The sequence below is a fragment of the Rhinolophus hipposideros genome (assembly GCF_964194185.1).
Source record: "Rhinolophus hipposideros genome assembly, chromosome: 1".
NCBI classification, from domain to species: Eukaryota; Metazoa; Chordata; class Mammalia; order Chiroptera; family Rhinolophidae; genus Rhinolophus; species Rhinolophus hipposideros.
The window spans coordinates 61,190,394-61,213,795 of record NC_138047.1 but is presented as its reverse complement, the minus strand read 5'-3'; the positions used below and the strand labels follow the sequence as shown (position 1 = coordinate 61,213,795).

General features: G+C 35.5%; 1 pseudogene across 1 annotated transcript in view; it reads left to right on the top strand.

Moving 5' to 3' along the window:
• Nucleotides 1-4,065: 4,065 nt before the first annotated feature.
• The window catches only part of LOC308499357 (polymerase delta-interacting protein 3-like), an 87,455-nt pseudogene continuing 68,118 nt past the window's right edge, over nt 4,066-23,402 (top strand). The window contains exon 1 of the transcript in view: nt 4,066-4,197. The product of the transcript in view is annotated as a polymerase delta-interacting protein 3-like (transcript). The remainder of the gene's footprint in view (nt 4,198-23,402) is intronic.

Here is a 23,402-nt window from a genome sequence, read left to right as displayed (position 1 = left end):
AGGAGTGTGCAGCTGGAAGGTGGAGTTACTTCCCAGAGTGGCTGGGTGAGGGCTGAACAAGGTCACAAGGCACAGGCCAGCCTGCTATAGAATGCTGGCTGTGGATGGTGCCTTATCTGCACTGCCTGGCCAAGAGGACAGCTCGCATGGGTCCTCAGCACACGCAGTAAACAGTGATCCCCACATGGACCCTGAAGAGCCTTTAGGTGCCCACGTACTCCCTTTCGTCTGGCACTTCCCTCTTATTTTCTCCAGCTGAGAAATCTTAATCTTGTCTGAGGGGAACACAAAAAAAGAAAACACGTTTTCTTCTAAATTTCCTACCTTACTAATGAACTGTGGCATTTGAATTTAAAAACCAAATATTTAGCACCTTTATTCTCTGGTTTCATTCAGTCTAGCCCAACACTGTCCAATCGAAATACAAAACAATGTAACTTTAAATTTTTTAATGGCCATATTTAAAAAGTAAAAACCAATAAAGCTAATTTTAATAATATAATTTGTTTAACAAAACGTATCTTAAATAGTACCATTTCAACATGTAATTAACATAAAAATGATTACTAAGATGTTACATCCCTTTTTTTCATACTAAGAAATTAGCTGTGTATTTCAGGTTTCATAAAATGTAGAGTCAAAAAATAGATTCACATATCCAAGTTGGCCCAAACACAATAAAAAACTCGTTCAATAACTGAACCCAATATCAGCCTTTTTAAATTTTTAATTTATGTTAAATAAAATTATACATTCAATTATTTAGTCACACTAGTCCTAGTGGCTCTTCCATGGGATAGAACAGGTCTATATATCCAGACTATGTTGAATGGAAGCGTCTCAGAGAATAAGGTGGAAGGAACTTTTAAAAACGGCTGAAAGAGCTGGGAATATGCACAGAGTAGCTAATCTTTCAAAATATTTCTCCACAAGAAGGATATTGTACAAAATTAGTGGCTATTCAGCACCAATTTTAAAATTCTAACATTACCAGAAATCAAATAGCTAAAAAGGGAACAGATCAAATAGAATCACCTCTTTAGAAAGATAAAAGCCCCTCCTGGAAACCCCAGCCTTGAGTCAGGGGTGTAGTGCTGGGCTGGTTTGGGCTCCTCCCCAGCCCTCAGCACAATGGCTGACTGACAGTTTTCTCATGCTCTTGACTGGGTTCCTGTCCCTCCTAATCTAGGATGTGATTAAATTGAATTGCTTTCCAAATCTGTTATGTAATTTGTATGTAATGCCTTTAATATTGGATTTGAATACAATTGCAGTAAGATACACTAATTGATTCATTTAATTTTATTTTCCATCCTTTGAATTGAAGCCTTTGGGACTCAATATGTAAAGTAATATGCAAATTGAGACTTTGATGCAAGAAGACTTGGCAGTGTTTTTAAACAGGACTCAAGCATTACTTGGAATCATTTTAGAGAGTAGTTTCAAACAAAGCAACCTCTGCTTGTCCTTCTATGTGATTAAATTTTGGTGTATACAAACATATATGTACAAAACATGCTCAAAAATCACTGAATATTAACCGATGATATAGGTCAAAGAACAATTATACTCCCCTCATGATATTTCTGTCCTGTATCCTAATATAAAATAGAATAAGGTTTTACAGGTTTACATAACTTTCCACAGAATGGATGAAGCAGAGAACAGTTGCAAAAGAGAAGTCAATCCATCAACAACCAGAGTGCACCTTCTTTGGACTAATAATAATAACAGCTAACATTTAATGAGTGCTTACTATGGGTCAAGCACTGTGTTCAGAATTTTATCTGGATTATTCTCCTGCTAGGGATTCAGTTAGGCACTTTCAGAGATACATAGGTGACAAAACATATCCCCTATATCCAAGGAGCTTAAAATTTATATGCCAAATATTAGTATCAACAGAAGGTGTTCTAGGAGTTGAAAGAAGAGACATCTTTTGAACCCAAAGAAATTTAACTTTCTGTTTTCCTTATTCCCAAACTGTTACTGCGGATGCGAGCATGATTCTGATACTAAGAGACAGAGAGCCTAAATACGCAGCTAAGAAAATTTTAAAAATACAGCCATGCACCACTTAACAATAGGGATAGATTCTGAGAAATGTGTAGTTTGGTGATATCATCATTGTGCTAATATCATAAAGTGTACACAAACCTCAAGGGGATAGCCTACTACTGTAACTGCATATGCTACACTTTTATACAGCTGGCAGCGTAGTAGGTTTGTTTACACCAGAATCACCACAAACATGAGTAATGCATTGCGCTACTGTGTTAAGATGGTTACATCACTAGGTGATCAGAATTTTTCAGCTCCATTATAATCTTATGGGACCACCTTTGCATATGTGGTCCATCCTTGACTGGAATGTCATTATGTGGTGCATGGCTGTAATTGTTCTTGGCCCTCCATTTTCTCTTTCCATATAAGTGCCGTGTTTCTGGATTCAGAGATCACAAATTTCAAACCATGCATGTAATCTCTCAGGGTCGTCACGGCTTCCAAAGTGTGGTGCACACAATAACAATACTGGCAATTGCACCATTCACTGCAGTTAATATATTTCAGTATGATCAAACCATAGTTTACAGGAAATTACTATACTATTGATGTCATAGATGAGGAAATCAGTGCATGAGATAGCCAAGTTTTAGAAATCTGAGAAAATGAAAAGTTGGGAAGCTGGAGCTTGTTTGGTTGTTGAGATAACATTAACAATGTGAGTGCCATGGCTAAGACTTCAGTTTGGAGATATTGGGTAAAGGCAGATCAACAGTTTCAACAGTCAAGGAGAGGCGTTCTTGAATCTAAATATTAGGTTGGTGCAAAAGTAATTGCGATTTTTGCAATTATTTGTAACCTTTTAAACCACAATAACTTTTGCACCAACCTAATACCATTGGAAGAGTGAGGTGAGCTCTTTTCTAGAGATATGGGAGCTCTCATCGGTCATGTGCAGTTTTAGAGGGTTTGTTTTTCATTTGTTTGTTTTGAGTTTCAGAGGTAAAGACATCTACATTAGTCTACTTGTGCTCCCATAACAAAATACCACAGACTGCATGGCTTAAACAATAAAAATCTATATTTTCCCAGTTCTGGAAGCTGGAAAGTCCAAGATCAATGTCCAGCAGAGTTCCATGTCTGGTGACAGCTGTCTTCCTAGCTTGAAGACAGTCACCTTCTTGCTGTGTTCTCACATGGTCTCTTTTCAGTGCATGCATGTGGAGAGAAAGATAGATCTCTCTCTCTCTCTTTATAAGTCCACCAATCCTATGGGACCCTTATGAGCTCATTTAACCTTAATTACCTCTGAAAGCCATGTCTCCAAATGAAGTCACATTAGGAGTTAGGGTTTCAACAAATGAATTTGGGGAAGACACAATTCAGTTCATAGCAATATCCAAAGATAAAGTACAACTTCTTCATCTTTCAGATTAAGAAACTAATGCTACCCTTCTTATGCACTTTGTTCAGCAAAAACCAAGGGCTAAAAGAAACACATTGAGTGCCAGGTGCCCCACGTCCTAAAATGAGGGGCTAAACCATATAAGTTGGTTGTGCTGAGAGACTGGGAAACCATCCAAATGTAGTGTGTGGTTCCCACTTTCAAGCTACATGAGAGAAGACAGAGAATTTACATAGGTGTTAAGGATATTGGGAGATAGGATATCTATGCAAAAGAAAATAATGGGGCACTTTCTCCCCAATGAAGGGAAATACAATAACATGGCAGGTGGCCCTAGAATTCGGTGGACACAGAGACTGGTGCCTGACTCTTGAGAGAATAAAGCTAACGTTGAAAGACTCTGGCTAGATTAGATGGCAGCCAAGAGAAAAGAGAAATGACCCTATGAGGAGATAGCTGAACTTCTCACCAAAGAAGACCACCTCACAGTGTGATGTGACTTCAACAGAGGGTAGGACAACTGTAGCTCAGACAGCTGTAGTCAGCAGTCCCCAGTGCAAGACCTCTAATGAACTCACCAAAGGGCAGCATGAGAACAAGACCAGTAATTGTGCACCTGCTACCTAAAAAGCTCCCTGGTGCCAGATGACTAAAGGATGAGGCATGTGTGCTCCTCGACCCTGTCTCCTTGCTCCCCACATCCTCCCACCCCTGAGCCTGACCCAGCAGCAATTGGGTCAGAAACAGCAATTGTCAGAACAGAGGAGGAGCGAATGTCAGAAAGTGCAGTGAGCACTTTGCTGATCTATCGTAACAAAATATCTTGTTTTTAGGGTGGCCTTCAGCTAGCTGACCACAGATGCATGAAGGAGTCCAGCCAAGATTAGCTCCAAAGCTCTATACTATTGCTAACTACCATTCTCACCCCAGAAGTAGTTATACATGTCTAAAGATATATGATACCAAGAACCTTGAATGAAAAGTAAAACTTTGAGTGAGTTAACTGAGTTTTATGTGTGAGTTCCTAATCATACTTAGAAATGCAGAGGTTCCTAATATCTTGTTGACAAAATACCTAGAAATAGAGAAAAGGCTGGTGGACTGGCAATCAGAAAGACCTCGTTTCTAGCCCCTAACAGGATCTTGACTAAGTCTCTCTGGGTCTCATTTTCCCCATCATAAAGAATAACATGTTGGAAAAAAAAAAAAAAAGAATAACATGTTGGACTCAATGAGCTCTATGGTTCTATGACTTTTTAATTCTTTTCTAAATCCCTCAGTATCATGCAGGCCAAGGCATTCATTTGAAATCTAAAAATATCTTAGTCCCAGGAACAATATCTCAATTAAGATTTGAAAAATTAGCAACCTGAAGAGGGTTGGTGACCTGTCCAATGTCACACAGTGAATTAGTAGTAGTGCCAAAACAAGAAGCCAATTATCCAGAATCCAAGGCCAAAGATGTTTCAAAACACCATGCTCCCTTTCCGGACAAGATGACGTGCTATCTCAAGGACTATTATAACTATTGATCAACAATATCTATAGCTATGTCTGGTTACCCAAGGCTATCTCTATTAGTATGATACATTGCAAAACTGTCGCAAATTCATTCCTTTCCTGTATTCATGCCGCTGCCATGTTATTTTGAGTGCCTCCCATTATGACTCTGGGCTCAGCCAGGTGACTTACTTTGGTCGGTGGGACACTAGCAAATGTGACTCATGCAGAAACTTGATAAGCACTTGTGTAGTGGGGCTTGTACTCTTTCTGGCTATCCTTAGAACTCTAAGTCACCATGAGAATGAACCCAGGCTAGCCTGCAAGATGATGAAAGACTTGTGGCCCAATCGTGCCTGTTGCTCCTCCCCACAAATAGCCAACCCAAAACAGCGTAGCTGACCAGCAGCTGATTGCAGATGCCTGAGTCAGCCCAAAAATCATCAGAAGAACATTCAATGTGAGCCCAACTCAAATTGCTGAACAACAAAACAAAATCCTAAATTAAATAAACAGTTGCTGTTTTAAGCCACTAAATTTGGGGATTATTTGTTACACAGCAAAAAAATATCTGATATAACTCCCCAAGTAAACTCTCAAAGGAACTTCTGCATGAAAATGAGAGTTACAACTTACCAGTGCAATGAAGAAGATAAAATTACTTTAAAGCTCTGCAAAACCTAGCAGTCAACAGCATGCTGTTGTGATTTGTTTTCAAATCTAAGCAGGTCTTTGAGATTCCAATACTTCTCTGAAAATTTTCAGGGCCAAATTAAACAACAGCAGTTGGTTATACATTCATCTGTATACACTATTTCACACATTCTTAAAATGCCAATGGTTCCAGACTTTACTATCTACTCTTACTGGGTTTAAATTTCAAGGCTGAATCTGAGCTCCACCAAGTCACCAATGAAGTATTGCAAGAAAAAAAAAACAACAAAGAACAGGCTAACTCTGCTCAAAATAGTTCATAAATTGAGTAATTGAGTGGAAAATTCACTTGGCTTCTCAGCTTATCTATACTAGCTTGACTGAACTTCTGAGAAAGTACTTCTGATACATAGATCTGTGAAAATTATTTTGTATGTTCAATCAAAAATATCTAAAGAGGAATAAAAATTTCAAGAGCACATTAATTTAGTTAATTTATGATTTCCTAATTTAGCAAAAATGCTAAAGCAAAAGCATTCTATGTGTTACAGTAACAAATTTAGTGTTGTTTTTGATCTCATAGATCCTTTTTTTTTTTTTCCAAGTGAACTTTGAACATGCTCCAGCATCTCTGCCTGTGGAGCTATGCACTGAGGAACAAGCAGAATATTAAACACCCCCTTTTATGTCTCCCTGGGGAGTCTTCTGCTAATATTATACATTGCAACAACATTGCTTGAATGGTTTATTAATGGCAACAAAACAGAGTGAATGCTACATACAATGATAATAACAATAAAGATTATTTATACTCAGCCTAACTGCCGGATAGCTTTAGAAGCCTTACAAAGATACACTTAAACCACTAGGAATACAAAATAAAAATGGGACAAACTGCCTTTGGATATGAGAAAGAATCAGAATGATGTGCTCCAGTTCCAGGAATACTGAATTGTGGAAAGTTGTTCAACAAGTCTAAATTCATGAATATTTACATCCTCCCTTTGTTTCAGGATTTGAAACATATCTATGACCATGTCTAGCCATCATTTCAGATGAACAGGAAATTCTGACTTAAAAAGATATCATCAGTGAACCAACCCAAGACACAGGGTCTCTTGGCATTTCCAGTTCTCCATAAAGAGCTTCCTCCGTATGAAAAAGTTAGAACTGGAAGAAAGGAACAGGAGTAGAGGGAGAAACATAGAGATGGAGGAATAGTAATGACTGCCCATTTTCTCACTTGGCAACTCTATCCAGGAGGCTGAATACATTATGTGGTGACTTCTTTGCCTACCACCCACCCGCCCACCTCTGAGGTCAAATTTTTATCTATCAGTAAATTGTATATCATGTCAAATATCATATAAAAAATACTATTAACACAGAGTCTTTATGAAAACACCGATCTAATAATATATTAGGTTGGTGCAAAAGTAATTGCAGGTTTTGCAATTATTTTTAACCTTTTAAACCACAATTACTTTTGCACCAACCTAATATATCCACTGAAAAATAAATTCTCAAATTGAAATATATCTTTCTATTCCTAGACACTCTGCCCTAATCCACATTTATCCAAGAATACTTTACATCCCTAAATTAAATCACCTCTATACTCAAACACATTTTTGGTTAATGTTTATAAGTGACTTAAAAATTTTGTGATTTATCTTATGTTGTACACCTGAAACTAATATAACATTGTATGTCAACTGTAATTGAAAAATAACTCTTTTTTTAATTTTGTGATTTACATTCTCGTTGTTATATTCTAAGGAAGACATATTCAATATCCGGGGTGTCTTTTGTCTGTTGAATGCAGTGATGGGTGAAGGAATGCAGATTTGGATGAGCTGGGGCAGAGTGAAATTACTCTGAGTAAGAAAGATCCAGGGTTCAGGAACCAGTATTGGAATATGTAGAAATTATAGGAGTAAAGTGAAGAAATAAAAGGAAGGCCAACATCAGAGGGCCGAGCAGAGACTTAGAAAGACATTACTAAAAATGGTTTTTGTGGTACAAAGCTACAAAGTTCAAAGTTTATACAATGAACTTTCTCCTCTCTCTCACTCTCCTATATATCCTCAAGAAAATCTACATTTTTCACCTATTTCTACAATTTCACCAATGCCTGTGAAGTCCATTTGCATCTTGAGGAATGCAGAGAATTCTGAATCTTGCTTATAAGGTAGTCAGTATATGTGTAGGGGATAAAGAAGGGAGGGCAGGAACAAAACAGTCAAATGTGAAAGCAGACATCACATAGGTTATATATGATACAAAAAAATAAATCACATTCATTTTTTTCAATTATCAAGTATCTAAAGCCTCCCAGGAAATTCATACCCAGACTGTATTAGGAATCTGGTGGTTACAAGTGACAGAAATTCATGATAGAAATGAAAATGAGACTCTCTCTTTCCCAGCTTCTAGATATCTGAAGAAATCTCTAATTGGCCATAGTTATGTGCACATCCTTGAGCAATTACTGTGTCCAGGAATGTGTAGTACTCAGAATGACCTAACATAGAACTGTCTATAGAAATCAATGAAATAAGAAAATCGATTAATTTATTTTCTTTATAGTCAGTTTACCTATTTGCCTCCCCAATTATGTTATAAGCATCTTTCAGATACAAATTAAATATTATTAGGCTTTAAACCCTCAACATCTAGAATACATTAAATATAATAAGCACTAAATAATATTTGAAAATGAACTAACACATGCTCTGGACCAGTTGCTTCTCCTCTTTCTGTAATGCTCAGTCCCATACGAGCTCCTACAGCCCAAGCCCCCTTTCTCTATTGCCCTGAGAATAAAAGATTAACCTGTAAACAATCAGTCTTGTCATTTGTAAGATTTTCTCAGAAGCTGGTGCAAATGATTTGTTGGATATATTATTTTAAAATGATAAAATGTACAATGTTGGGTTAATTTACGATGAAAGATTTTGGGAACATATTCTCAGGTCAAAAAGAATAAGTATGGAGTTGTTTTCATTTTAGTATTTCCATTTAGCCTCTGACTTCAAATGCTCTTTTTATATCCAATCTAAAAACTATACTTAGCTTGGGAACATTTACAAATTTCAAGTTTATATCAGGCACTTGAATTTACTGCTGCTGGATTCTTTGCTACTGTAGCTTATGACCTCATCAGAAAGTCTGATTGATTTATGCCCTGTTAACTGTCTCTATTCATCATCCCACATTTAACTAATGTGAAATTTTATTGAGGATGCCAAAAGACAATGTTGATTATAAAAACACGAAAAACATCAAGTTGAAATAGGCTGACATATTTTTAATCTAAGACATCCCCACATTAAAAAGTTGGTAGTTCTGGTTTGGATAGTTTATTAACCAAGATTGTGTGTGTGTGTGTGTGTGTGTATTCATATGTGTGTATACATATTTATTTACTTGTGCTATGTTTGTGTGTATTTCTGTCACAGCAAAAGGATTGAAAGTAACAGTGGCTTAAATAAGACAGAAGTTTATTTGTATCTTACAAAACAATTTAGATAGCAAATCCAGGGCTAGTAGGATAACTCCACAATCATCAAGGACCCAGATCCTTTCGTCTTCTGCTCTACCATCATCAACATTTCCCAGTCCAACATGACTGCTCCAGATGACGTCATGTTCACATTCCAGCCAGCAGGAGGCAGAAACAGTCATTTGGGTGGACTTTATTTCTTTCCTTATTTCTCTTTTCCCTTTCACAATGTGGAAATGGCACCCATCACTTCTGCTCATTTTCCATCAGTCATAACTTAGTTACATGGCTACAACTAGCTACTAGGTTGGTGCAAAAGTAATTGAGGTTTAAAAGGTTAAAAATATTTGCAAAAAATGCAATCACTTTTGCACTAACCTGATACAAAGAACGCTGTCTATCACCTTTAGCTAGGTAGCCATATGCAATAGGTAACTATTAGAAAGAGAGAACAAATATTGGGGAACAACCACAGCCTTTGCCATTGTGTTTTACTTTGCTCCTTAATAATAAAAGGAGATTTCTGTTCCAACTATCTAGCTCATCATAATCCAAACTTTCAAAAACTCATCGTAATCTTTTCACCTGAACAATAATAGACTGTGTGTGGTGTAGCTCCCATGACACTGACTATACAAGATCAAACTGCAATGCCCGTAAGTTACCATGAGGTGAGATGAAAGGGAGGGATGTTTTATTGGCATTGCACAGGAAGTATCATGGCAGCACAATAGGGTTTTATTTTTCAATTTGCACTCGAAAGAGAAAATGACTCTGCAAAAAGTAATGTTAAATGCCCTCCTCAATACCACTGTTCTCAGCAAAACCCCAATAATGGCAGAGAGAACAAACTACCAAAGAAAACCAAAAAGCACAAAGATTAGATGAGAGATGAGGAAATAAAGTATCATGTATCTTTTCCTGGGGTTGACAAGTAAAGCAGAGTAATAAGTCTTTCTGGAGAAATAAATTTATAACAATTTGGTATCTAAAGATCATCGTTTGAGTATGCACATAAGCAAAAGCTCAGAGCTTAATATAAAGTTTCTTGATGCCAGAAGCAGACTTCATAGAATAGCAGTGAAGTGAAAGAACACATGGGACCCAAACACAGCCACATTCTCTGCAACAATGTGTCAAAACTTTGAAGGCATCCAATGTTGCCGAACAGTTATCAGTTCTGTGGTAAGAATGATTGGAGAGTATTACAGGGTACCACTCTCTACATATTTGCTGTAAATTGTTATATATAAATATATTTAATTATCTATAGTTTCCTTTGTACAGTGTTAGTTTAGTTATTCTCAACAGGCTGTTTTGCCTTCTTTATAAAGCTGCAAGGTAAAGAACCCATTCTACCCAGTGTTCTACTCTGAGAAATTTATCCCATAGGAGTACTTCCATAGGTACACAAAAATAAATGTATAAGGGTGTTCACTGTATATTTATACAACCGAAGTGTATATAGTAATTAAAAAGAAGAAAGCAAATATATGTATAGTAGAACCTTATTTACTGTCTTAAATGTTCATAAATGCATATAATCTTTCTTGAAGAATTAGGGGGACTGAAGGGAAGGACTTACACTTTTCACCTAATTGCACTCTGTACTTTTTTTTCTTACCATAAATAACTTTAATTTTTTTAACTATAATAAAAAAATTTCTTCAAGACATCGTGACATATAAATATCTGAATTGAGAGGATCCCTCCAGGTCATCAAACACATGTCTAGGCTAGGCAATTCCAGGTCAGCTGTATCCCCTAAAAAGTATTGCCTTCACAGGATTTTTTTTCTGTCTGGTTCTGCCAAATGTTCCATTGGCAGCTAGAGATCCTTGAACTTGAGGATGTTGCCTGTATCTCACTAATCATCCTTAATGTAAATATCTTTTTCTTTTCTGATGTATCTCTGATGCTCTCAGGGAATAAAAGTGAAGCTCACAGCTACAGAAAAGCCATAGAAAATACCATTAGCGCAGAAGTGAGACAATAATCTAACCCTTGAACTCAGAATCATAAAGGTCCATCCTCTGGCATGGGCTCTGGAATGTGAAAGTTCTGAATTCTTTTTATGGCTCTGCTACGTGTTACTTGAACAATCTTGCACAATTTATTGATTTTACTCTATGTGTAAGTTTTATCACCTGTAATATTGTCACCATAATATTGCCTAACTTATTTGTATCTTGTGAGGATTAAGTTAGTGAGTGCATGGAAAAGTTTTAGCAAGTACCTAAACAAATCCTGTAATTTCCAGTAGCCTCAGACAATCAGATAAGTGCAGTTTTTTCTGGGAGATACATCTATCAATGCTGACAGTTTTGAATATACTCCATTTGCTATCAAAGTCAGAGGATAAAGAAAATATAATTGAGACTCCCAATCATTAGCCATCATAGAACCTGGGTCAATAATTCAAGTCAATAAATATTTAATGAGCGTCTACTGTGTAGAAAACACTCTGATTGGCTAAAGATTTTTTCAATACATCACTTCCTGCCTTCCAGAAGCTCACAAACTTATGATAAAGACAAGTCAAAAGTGAATATTCTTTAATAGAGCACCAACTAGTATGCTTATAAACGTATAGAAAAGGGAAGTTAATTCTAACTGAGGGAATTTCACATTCCCTCATACTTTCTGGGGAAGATATGATTTAGATGAAGCTCCACAGAAAGATAGCTTTGGAGGTAAGAGTATTCAAGAAAGATAGGACAGCTTGAGTAAAGATGTGGGAACAGGAGAATGCAGAGTAGGTTTCGGAAGAATGCATTCATTTTCTAGGGCTGCCATAATAAAATACCCAGAAATTTGTTTCTCACATTTCTGGAGGCTAGAAGTCCAAGATCAAGGTGTTGGCAGGTTAAGTTTCTTCTGAGGCCTCTCTCCTTGGCTTGCAGATGGCCACCGTCTCCCTGTGTCTTCAAGTGATCTTTCCTCTGTGCATGTGTCCCTGGTGTCTCTTTGTGTGTCCAAACTTCCTCTTTTTAAAAGAACACCAGTCAGATTGAATTAGGGTCCACCCTGAAGACCTCATTTTAACATAATTTATCTTATTAAAAGTCCTTGTCTCCAAATATAGTTACATTCTGAGGTGCTAGCAGGGTTAGGACTTCAACATATGAATTTGGGAGGACACAATTCAGCCCCCAACAAATAACAAGTAATGTGATGAAAGTAGATAAGTCATGGAAGGCATATAGCAGGAGGTAGATGAAGTAGGTTAAAAAACAAAACTTCTTGAGCTCTTAGTACAAACCAGGAACTATTCTAAGAACTTGACTTGCACAAATGCATTGAATCCTCAGAATAGCCCTGGTATAAAAATAGGTATTATTATTATTGTTATTCCTGTTTTCAAGGAATGAAACTGGGGCATAAAGAGAATAGAACCAGGAGATCCTACTCCAACATCATACTCTTAACCTCTACATTATACAGTCTAAGAAAATTAGAAAGTAGCCAAGTTATGAAGTACTTTCAGTGTCAATCTGAGGAGACTGGACTTAACTCTGTAAGAAATCAGAATCAATGGGAACTGAGCAAGGGAATACAACCTTTTTTTTTTTGAGAACTACAACAGTTGTATGTAGAATGGACTGATACACAAATGAGCAGCACACTGTTATATTACTTATAAGAGATTATAGAAACTTTGTCTATTGGTTTTATATCGGTTATCTCACAAAAAGCAAACAGCATTTTTATAATACTTGAACAAAGTGCGAAGATTTTAAGAAAACAAGTTTATTACCACCATTCCAGATTCATGATGGATTTCTAAGTAACAAGTGTTTCTGTTCTTTTTGTCCCGTCTGTATTAATAGTAAAATGTCACCAGTAAGAACTAATGTGATCTTAATAATGGTACTAACTATTTAGCCATGATCATTTTTAGTGTGTTTTGTTGGTGGTTTTTATGGTTGCTGTTGTTTAATTACATCATTTTCTTCTAACATCAACATTGTAAGGTGATATTGCACATGTTGGAACTGGAGATTAATGAGGTTTAATAGCTTAATGAAAAGCATGTGGCCCATAGAATAGAGATACTCATACTGAGACATAGCTATCTAGAGAATCTGAGCTCTTAAATACATGGTAAGATTTTTTTAATGATTGGCATACAGTAAACTGCATATTCTTAAAATGTACAATTAGTTTTGACATAAACATACACCCATGGAACCATCAACAAAATCAAGATAATGAACTCATTTATCATTCTCAAGTTTCTTCATGCCTTTTTGTAATCTCTTCTCTCCCCTTCCCATCTCTCCCTTCAGTAATTCACTGGTCTGCTCTCTGTACTATGGAGAAGTTTGCATTTTCTGGAACTTTATATTAAAATCATACCGTATGTACTATTTTTAGTGACTTCTTTCACTCAGTATAAGACTTTTGAGATTCCATCCACATTTTTGCATGTCCGTTCCTTTTTGTTGCGAAGCAGTATTCCACAATTTCTTTATTCATTTGTATGTCAATGGACATTTGGGTTGTTTAAATTTGAGGGTACTACAAAGAAAGCTGACATGAATTTGTGTGCAAGTCTTTGTATGGACAATGCTTCCATTTCTCTTGGGTAAATATCCAGGAATGGAATGGATGAGTCATATGGTAATTGTATTTTTAACTTTTTTATAAAATGCCCAACTCTTTTCGAAAATTATTTCATCATTTTCTCTTCCTGGCAGTAGAGTATGAGAATAGCTACATATTCTCACCAACATTTGACATGGTCAGTCTTTCATTTTAGACATTTAAATAGGTTTGTAGTGGTATCTCATTGGAGTTTTAATTTGTATCTCCCTAATCACTAATGATACTGAGCATCTTCTCATATGTTTATTTGCCATCAATATATATTTCCTGGTGATGTTCCTGTTCAAATCTTTTGCACATACTCGCATTGGGTTGATTGTGATGATGATAACAATGAAGAAGAATGAGTTTTGAGAAGTTTTTTTTTTATATTCTGGATATGTCTTTATTGGAAATAAAGACACGTTTGCAAATATTCAACTTGCAAATATTTTCTCCCAGTCTGTGATGTCTTTTCGTTTTCTTAATAGTGTTTTATGACAAGAAGTTCATAATTTTAATGTAGTCCAATTTATCAAATTTTTATTCCTTTGAGTTGTTCTGAAGAAATATTTGTCTTATAATAATCACAATAATTTTCTATTTCTCTTCTATCAGTTTTATTGTTTTAGGTTTTACATTTAGGTTTATAATCCATTTTAAGTTAATTTTGGTTTATGGTGCAAGGTGTATATCCAAGTCCATTGTTTTGTATATGTATATCCAATTTTTCGAGCAACATTTCTTGAAAACACTATCTTTTCTCCACTAAATTGCCTTTGAAATTTAGAGTAAATCAGTTAACCATATATGTGTGGGTCAATTTCAGGACTCCATTCCATTAATTTATATGTCTATCTTCACACCAATACCACACATTCTTAATTAATGTAGCTTCATAATAAGACTTCCAGTGAGGTAAGGTAAGTCCTCCAACTTTATTATTTTTCAATGTGATTTTGGATAGTCTAGGTCCTTTACATTTCTACATGGATTTTAGAATCTATTTGCCAGTTTCTACAATTTGCCTACTGGGATTTTGAATGGGATTGTGTTAACTATATAGATCAATTTGGAGACAATAAATATCTTAACAATATTAATCTTCAAATTCATAAACAGATTATGTATTTCAATTTATTTTTGTCAGCAATGATATGTAGTTTTTAGAGTTTGGATTTTAACACATCTTTTGTCAGTTTTCACCAAATATGTCATGTGTTTTTTGCTGTTTTAAGTTTTTTTTTAATTTCAATTTCCAAATGTTCCTTGCTAGCATACAGAAATAGAATTGATTGATATTTGTACACTGACCTTGTGTCCTGAAACCCTGCTAAACTCGCTTATTAGCTCTAGATTTCTGTACTTCTATAGAATTTTCTATATAGACAATTACGTTGTCTGTGATTGAAGACATTTTTACTACTTCTTTTCCAATCGAGTTGCTTTGTATTTCTTTTACTTGCCTGACTGCAATGGCTAGACCCCCTAGCATAATACAAATAGAAGTGGAAAAAGTGGACATCTTTGTCTTGTTTTTGATCATAGGATGAAAGAATTCAGTCTTTCACCATTATGTATGATTTCAACTATAAGTTTTTCATAGGTGTCCTTTATCAGGCTGAGGAATTTTCCTTCTTCTATTAGTATGCTGCAAGTTTTTATCAGGAATGAATGTGGGAGTTCTTCTAATGTTTTTCCTGCACCTACTAAGGTGATCACTTTTTTCTTTTTTAAGTCTGTTAATATGGTAAATTCCACTAAATGATTTTCAAATGTCATTCCCACTTTGAATTTCTGGGATAAACTCTACTTGATGATGACATGTTATCATTTTTGCATATCATTGCATTCAGTTTGCTAAAATTTTGTTAAGAATTTTTGCAGCTACTTTCATGAAGATATTGGTCTGTAGTTTTCTTTTGTTTATAATGTCTTCATCTGGTTTTGGTATCAGAGCAATGTTAGATTCACGTTATGAGCTGGGAAGTACTTCCTCTTCTTCAATCTTGTATAATTGGTATTATTTATTCCTTAAGTGTTTAGAAGAATTCATAGTAAAGCCATCTGGGATTGGAGTTTTCTTTGGCAGAAGATATTTTTATTATAAATTCAATTTCTTTAACAGATACAGAGTTATTCATGTATTCATCTTGAGTGAACTTTGGCAACCTGTGTCTTTCAAGGAAGTTGTCCATTTTATCTAAGTTGTTGAATCTGTCAAAAAAATTTGTTCATAATGTTATGTTGTTATCCTTTTAATATATACTGTATCTGTAGTAATATCATCTCTCTTATTCCTGATAGTGGCAATTTTTTGTGCCTTCTCGAAAATTCTGGCTAGAGGTTTATCGATTTTCTTTTTTAAAAAATCTCTTCGTTTTCATTGATTGTCTCTATCATTTTTCTATTTTTTTTCTTTTATTGATTTTCACTTGGTCTTTCTGATGGCTCATTTTTTGTGTCAACTTCACTGGGTTATGACATGCCCACATACCTGGCAAAATATTATTTCTGGGTATATCTGTTAGAATGTTTCTGGAAGAGATTAGCATTTGAATCTGTAGATTAAAGATCACCCTCACCAGTGCAGGTGGGCATATCATCCAATCTATTGATGGACTGAATAGAAAACAAAAGCAAAAGAAGGAAAAATTTCTGTATGGTTGACTGGGACTTTCATCTCCAGCCCTTGAACATCTGCACTCCTGGTTCTCAGGCCTTCAGACTTGGACTGGGACTAACACCATCAGCTCCCCTGATTCTGAGACCTTTGGATGCAGACTGAATTACACAACCAGCTCTGGTTCTGTTTCTCTAAAGGACCCTGTCTAATACAGTCTTTGTTCTTTCCTTTCTTCTGCTTCATTTAATAAAATATATCAAATTAATGTTCTACTTCTGGCTTCTAAAGTGGAAACTATGATCGTTGGTTTGAGACTTTTTTCTTTTCTAGATAGGCTTTTGTTGCTATCAATTTCTAAGTACTGCCTTAGCAGCATCTCACAAATTTTGATGTTATGTTTTTATTTTCATTAAGTTCAAAACACTTTATAATTTCCTTTTTATTTATTCCTTGAACCATACATTATTTAGAAATATGTTGTTTAGTTTCCAACTATTTGGAGATTTTCCAGTTATCTTTCTGATATTGATTTCTATTTTCTTTCTATTGTGATTAGATGAGGTACTTTGTATGACTTGAAGCCTCTTAAGTTTATTGAGATTTGTTTTGTGGTCCAGACCACACAATATATTGATAAATGTTTCATGTGCATTTAAAAATATTTTTTATTCTGCTATTGTCGGATACAGTACTCTATAAATGTCAAATAGGTAAGGCTGGCTGATAGTGTTATTCAACACTTCTATACCCTTAAGATTTCCTGTCTTTGTTCTATCATTACCAAGAGAGAAATATTGAAATCTCTTACTATAACTATAATTTTATTTTTTGCTTGCAGTTATTTTTGTTTTGTGTCATGCAGTTTGAAGTTGTTTTATTAAGTTCACAAATATTTGGGATTGTTATGTCTTCTTGATTCATTAACTATGCTTTTACTTTTGTTAAGTGTGCCCTTATATTTAAAGTAGGCTTATTTTGTAGGCAGTACACAGTTGGGTCTCACTTTTGTATCCAGTGTAATAATAACTATCTTTTAATTACAGTGAAAATTTAGGCTATTTATATTTAATGTGATTGTTGATATGCTTAAGTTTATATCTACAATTTTGCTATTTTTCATATTTGTCTTAGCTCTTCTTTGTTCCACTTCCTTTTGTCTTCCTTCTTTTGGATTATTTGTGTATTTTTTGTTATTCCATTCTCTTTGTTTATTAGCTATATTTTTGTTGTCATTTTTAATGGTTGCTTTAGGGTTTAAACTATACATCTTTAGCTTATCATAGTCTGCTTTCATTTGATGTTATACCACAGAACATAGAACAAAAAAAATTTATAATAGAATACTTCCAGTTCTTCCTTCCTGGCTTCTGTGTTGTCAAACATTTTACTTCTACATGAGTTATAAACTCCAAAATACATAGCTATTGTTTTGCTTTAAAGAATTAATTATAATTTAAATAAATTTAAATAATAAGAAAAGTCATATATTTACCTATGCAGTTACTATTTCTGGTATCCTTCATTCTTTTATTTAGATGCAGGTTTCCATCTTGTGTTATTTTATTCTGCTTATAGAATTTTTTTAAACATTATTTTGTAGTACAGGTCTATTGATAATTGATTCTTTCCTTTTTTCAATGTCTGGAGGAGTAATTATCTAACTTTTGTTTTTAAAATACAGGCAATCCTCATGTTGCACTGTTCAAATATACACAATTATATTGTTCAGTTAAATAAGACTAGTCCCCCACCAATGGTTTAAATTTCAGTTACAATCGTATATGAACCATGAATAATTGCATAAAGTACAAACTTTGCTACCAGCTATTCAGTCCATGAATCATTATGTAAACAGTTATTAACAGCCAAATAACAGGTAGTTGTGCAGCCTCCACATAACATTTTACAGAAATGGATAATCAAGAGAAATAATTGGCCCAAAACCTGGAGGTACAGCAAAAAACCAAAAAGTGATAATGTTGGAATGATGGAAATTCAAAGTGATCATAAATAGAGGAAAAAACTGACTGTGGGAATGTTGATATTGCCACTGTCTGAGACACTCTAGACGTGTAGCATAAAACAAAGATGAACGTATTGACTTAAATGAGAAAAGTGTTTTGATGAAAAGGAGAAAGATGGCCCAGGCAAAATGATGCCAGCAAAATTTTCACATTAAAGGAATTCTGGTAAATACAGAGGGTGCCAAAAAAAAGTATACACATTTTAAGAAAAAAGCTGTATTAAAATTACATTGATGGTACCCACTTTGAGAACCTCTTGTAATCACAGAAGTGGCTTGTATTCATCTTTTGTTATTGGTATACATTGAGTATTACAATTTTAATACAGTTTTTTTCCTTTTTTAAACTGTGTATACAGTGTTTTGGCATCCTCTCTATTTAACAATATTGAAGGATCAAAAGATAAAATATTAGAAGTTGATCTAAACTTAGGAGTATTGACATAAATGAGGAAAATGTTTTGATGAAAAGGAGAAAGATGTCCCAAATGAAGTGATACCAGCAAGTTCACCAAGGCACAGAAATGATGCTCATTCCATATAGTAAATTATATGACAAGAAGAATGCAAGCACTGTAGAATCTACTCTTGATAAGTTCTTTACAAAGAAATAAAACACTTTAATTCTCCATGTATCAATGTTTTAAATAACAGTGTCCTAAGTAAATATTAGTTTTACTATTTTATATTAGGTATACATATATAAGGAAATAAAGAGTTTTTAATATTTTGTCAAAATTCTTAAAAGTCATGGAACAATGGTAATTCTTCCCATTGATTATTGCTTTGACAGTTTCAGCTCGTATGGCCCATGCTACTGTGAAAAGCAAAGACTACCTGTATGATTGCACTGGGTATTAAATTCTAGATTGACAGAGTTGGAGAATTTTTTTCTTTCATTACTTTAAAAATGTTTTACTATCTTCTAGCTTTCATTGTTTTCAAAAAGAAATCTATCATCCTTATCTTTGTTTTTCTGTGTGCTATGTTTCTCTGGCTGCTTTTAAAAGTTATTCCTTTTTCCCTGGTTTTATACAATTTGCTTATGATGTCCATTCATGGCGTTTTCTTTGTGTTTCTCGTGATTGTTGAGTTTATTGGAGCTGTGTGCTAATAATTTTTATTGATTTTAGAAAACTTTTGACAATTATTTCTGCAAATATTTGTTCCGTTCCCTTCCCTTAAGGACTCCAATTTCATGTATATTTAGTGACTTAAAATTATTCCAGAGCTCACTATGCTCTTTTAAATTTTTTTCTTTTTTTTTCTTTGTGTTTCATTTGGAAAGTTTATATTACCATGTATTATGTGCATCACTGTTTTCTTCTACAATATCTAATCTGTTAATCCCATCCAGTGTTTGTTTTATCTCAGGCATTATAGTTTTCTTGACTTGAGTTTTTTCCATCATATTCTTTGTCTCTATTTAACATGATCAACCTTCCATTAGCTTCTTAAACACATAAAATACCACCATGGTAACTGTTTTAATACCGTATTTTTACTAATTCTATCATCTAGTCATTTCTGAGTTCAGTTTCAATTAATTGATTTTTCCCCATTATTGGACCTCAGTAGTATTTATTCTAGGTCAATTTTTTCCCACTACTGAAGCAAATCTTTCTAAATACTCTACACAAGCACCCATTAATTACAAGGTTTTATGCTCTGGCTGTTGAGGACAGGTACTATATCTAGCCTTGTGTAAGTTCTAAGTGTGATTCCCTCTAGCTCTTTTGGGTGGTTCTTTCCCGGTTACTATGAGTAGTTTCTCTACACATATGCAAGGATCAGTAATCAACTGATATTCAGTTGAGAATCTACAAGTTTCCAGGGGTTCTCTCTTTGTGCAACTGGAGGAGTGAGAACTCCTCCAGTACTCTGTCCTGAAATTCTATCTGCTTTGGTCTCCCCAGACTCCCAGATCCTTTTCCTCAATGCTTTGAGAGTAGTAAGCTCTGCCTGGGTACCCCTCCCTAGGGTACTGCTCCAGGCATTAAGCTGAAGCAATGGAAGGACTCAATTTATTTTCCATTTCTCAGGAATAGCTTTCCATCATTGCCTGATGCCCAATGTGTTCAGAACCATTTCGTTTCATATAGTTTGTTCAATTCTTTAGTTCTTTCTGTTAGGAAGGTAAATTCGATCTCCACCTTGGCCAGAAGTGGAAGTATATTGAATTTTTATTTGAATTTTCCTAACAAATATCTCCGTTCTTTACTTCTTTTAGAAACAAATTCCTCGATCTTCATTATTCATATTTCAGTATGTCTTTTGGGAAATTAAATAAAATTTAAATGACCATCTGTATGTAATATACACTATGACAAAACAAATAGAAGTCAAAATAAAAAGAAAATAGAAGGAATGATGCATATGAAATGTCTGAATTGAAACATTAAAAGCTTTGCTTTTAACACCCCACATTCATTACCAACATGTAATTTATCATTTGATTAATTACTGAAGAAAAAGTTATAAATAAATATTTCTCATTTATTTCTTAGGTCTCTACAAATGACAAATGCCAGGTGCAAATACATGCATATTTCTGCCATACTAACAGGTTAACAGACATTTCCCTATTAGAGTTCTGTATGTGTCCAAAGCCTATGTTCTTTACTTTCCATCTGCTACTTAACTAGGCAATTTGTTTCAGTATTCCAGTAGTTCTCAAGGTGTGACCACCCCACCCCAGACTAGCAGCATCAGTAACATCTAGAAACTTGTTACGATACAAAAAGTTGGCTCCTTCCCAAACCTAGGGAATCAGAAGTTCTGAAGGTGGAGCCAAGAAAATGATTCTGATGCCCACTCAAGTATGACAACCACTGTACTACTAGACAACCAACAGCAGTGAGAGGAAACTTTAGAAGTTAGAAGAGAGTGGAATGAGAGAGAAAGATTGGGTATACATTGGCCAATCCCTGTTAAAAACACAGTATCATAACCTACTCCATCAGGTGATCATGTCTGCAGCTTCAGGAAGACACACGAAAAGGGATATGCCAAGAATCTGTTGACTAAGTTGGTGGTATGGTGATAAAGCAAATCCCAGGTGTGGGACAATACTGAAAATAACTTTTCCAACACAGTATCACTGTATAGGAAAGTGACTTTCAAAACACTAGGTGAAAGATCCATATCCAAAATCTTTAGTTCTGCATTCCCCAAAGTATGTGCCTCTGACACTTGAATCACAGATGCACAAAAAAAAGAGAGAAAAAAGTGCAATAAATTAGCAAACCCTGTCTACCACAGCCCCCTCACAAGGCAATTTAGCATGTTAAAGGCGCAAGAAGTTTTACATACTTGTCCAAAGACTTTTTTTTTCATGTAAATGCCTAATAACATCCCACTGAGCCCATGCTCTTGGTAGGGAAATGGCTCTCTAAGACACCCAAAGTAGACACACAGATGTTATTTAGGGAACTTGACACTGCTCTCTCCCCTGTCCCGCCCCTGAAATTATAAGGTGGCTTTGCTGATTCTGGATGGTCTAACAACCAGAAGATCCCAATTTGTTCATAAATATTCCCTTAAATTGAGTTTGTAGATTACCTGTCAAGTTCTACTGGAATAAAAAGTCCCGAGTATAGCAAGAGTTGAACTTTTCATATCAAATAAGATCTGAGCAAGCAGTGTCTCAGGCAACAGTCCTCCTTCTCTAAGGGACATGGCAGTGTGAGGGTGCAAAAAATAACTTTCTTCCCACCTCCTAAGTTTTTCCACCTGGGCTAATAATCAAACTAATATGAGACAGATTAACAGGAGAAAATGTCTAAAGTTTATTTTACATATGTACATTCAGGGGTGCCATAAGGATGAGACCTCAAAAAGACATTGGGCAGTTGAGTTTATATGCCATTCTGAAGCTAAGGAAAACGGGAAGATGGGGGTGGTCTGTGGATTGGGACTTAAAAAGCAAAACAGCGATTCACATGAAGATAGAAAAGCAAATGTTTGGGAAATAAATGTTTGCTGGGCCATCTTTAACAGTGGGACACAGAGGGGACTTTGATCAAATGGGCCTTGCTAGGTTCCTCTCTGTTTATCACATGTAGTTTATATTAAACTATAGTTATCTGTGATAGCTCCCTTCCTAGAGCAAGAAGGTCCTCTATCTTAATTCCTTTAGGAAGGTAAAGGAGGAGGGTCTAAGGTTCTCTCTGAGTCTTTTATTCCTTGCAACTCGCTTAAAATCAATATCCCAAAAGGCATATTTTGGGGTGGCAAAACTTGGCTTCCCTTCAGTGTCTGAGAGAAACCACGGCAACACATGCCTCATCTACTTCTGCCCTGTGTGTTCACCTTTCTTCTAATAAGATTTCATTTCCTTAGCTAATTAAAGCAGTATCTGGGTTAGTTAATAAAAATGTGTGAAGCCTATAATTTTTTAATGCAACCCTTATAACTAAAACAACAATGAAATAAATGAAAGAAAAATATGGCCAGCCCACGAGGCAGTGGTACACTGTTTTCACAGCCTCTAGTCGCAGAAGTTCAGAGCCAAGCAAGACTGGGCAGGTGGAAGGGCAGCCGTGCGCAGGTTCTCATTCAGGCCTCAGAGGAGCCCAATGAGGTTCGTGCTATTTCGATTCACATCTTGCAGAGAGATTAAATAACGTGCCTAGTCACACAGCTTCTAAGGGGCCGAGTCCAAATGTGAACCCTGGCACTCTGACTGCAGCGGCCACACCACTAACCACAAAAAAAGATTTCTGTAAGCAGAAGCATATGCCAGTGTAACCCTTACAGTGAATCAAAAATCAGAGCAATTTCTCCAGACTCCACTCTGATTTGGTTGGTTTCCTTTCGGCAGAGACATTTCTTTAATTATGTAAAACCTATTTGAGGAACTGTTCTCTGATTCATCCCGTGGGGGGACAAAAACCACATACTATCTTTGCATCTCGAGATTGTGAATATTTTGTCTTTTCAAAGCTGCTTGTTTTTCTGGGCTTATCTTCAGGGATTCTATGCACAGCTGGACCAGAGGCAGCCAGTCTGCATTTGGTCCCCAGCGAGGCCTTTGCATTCACTACATCCTGCCCGTATCCAGGCCTGTGTTAACTCTGAAGGCGACATTCAGAACATT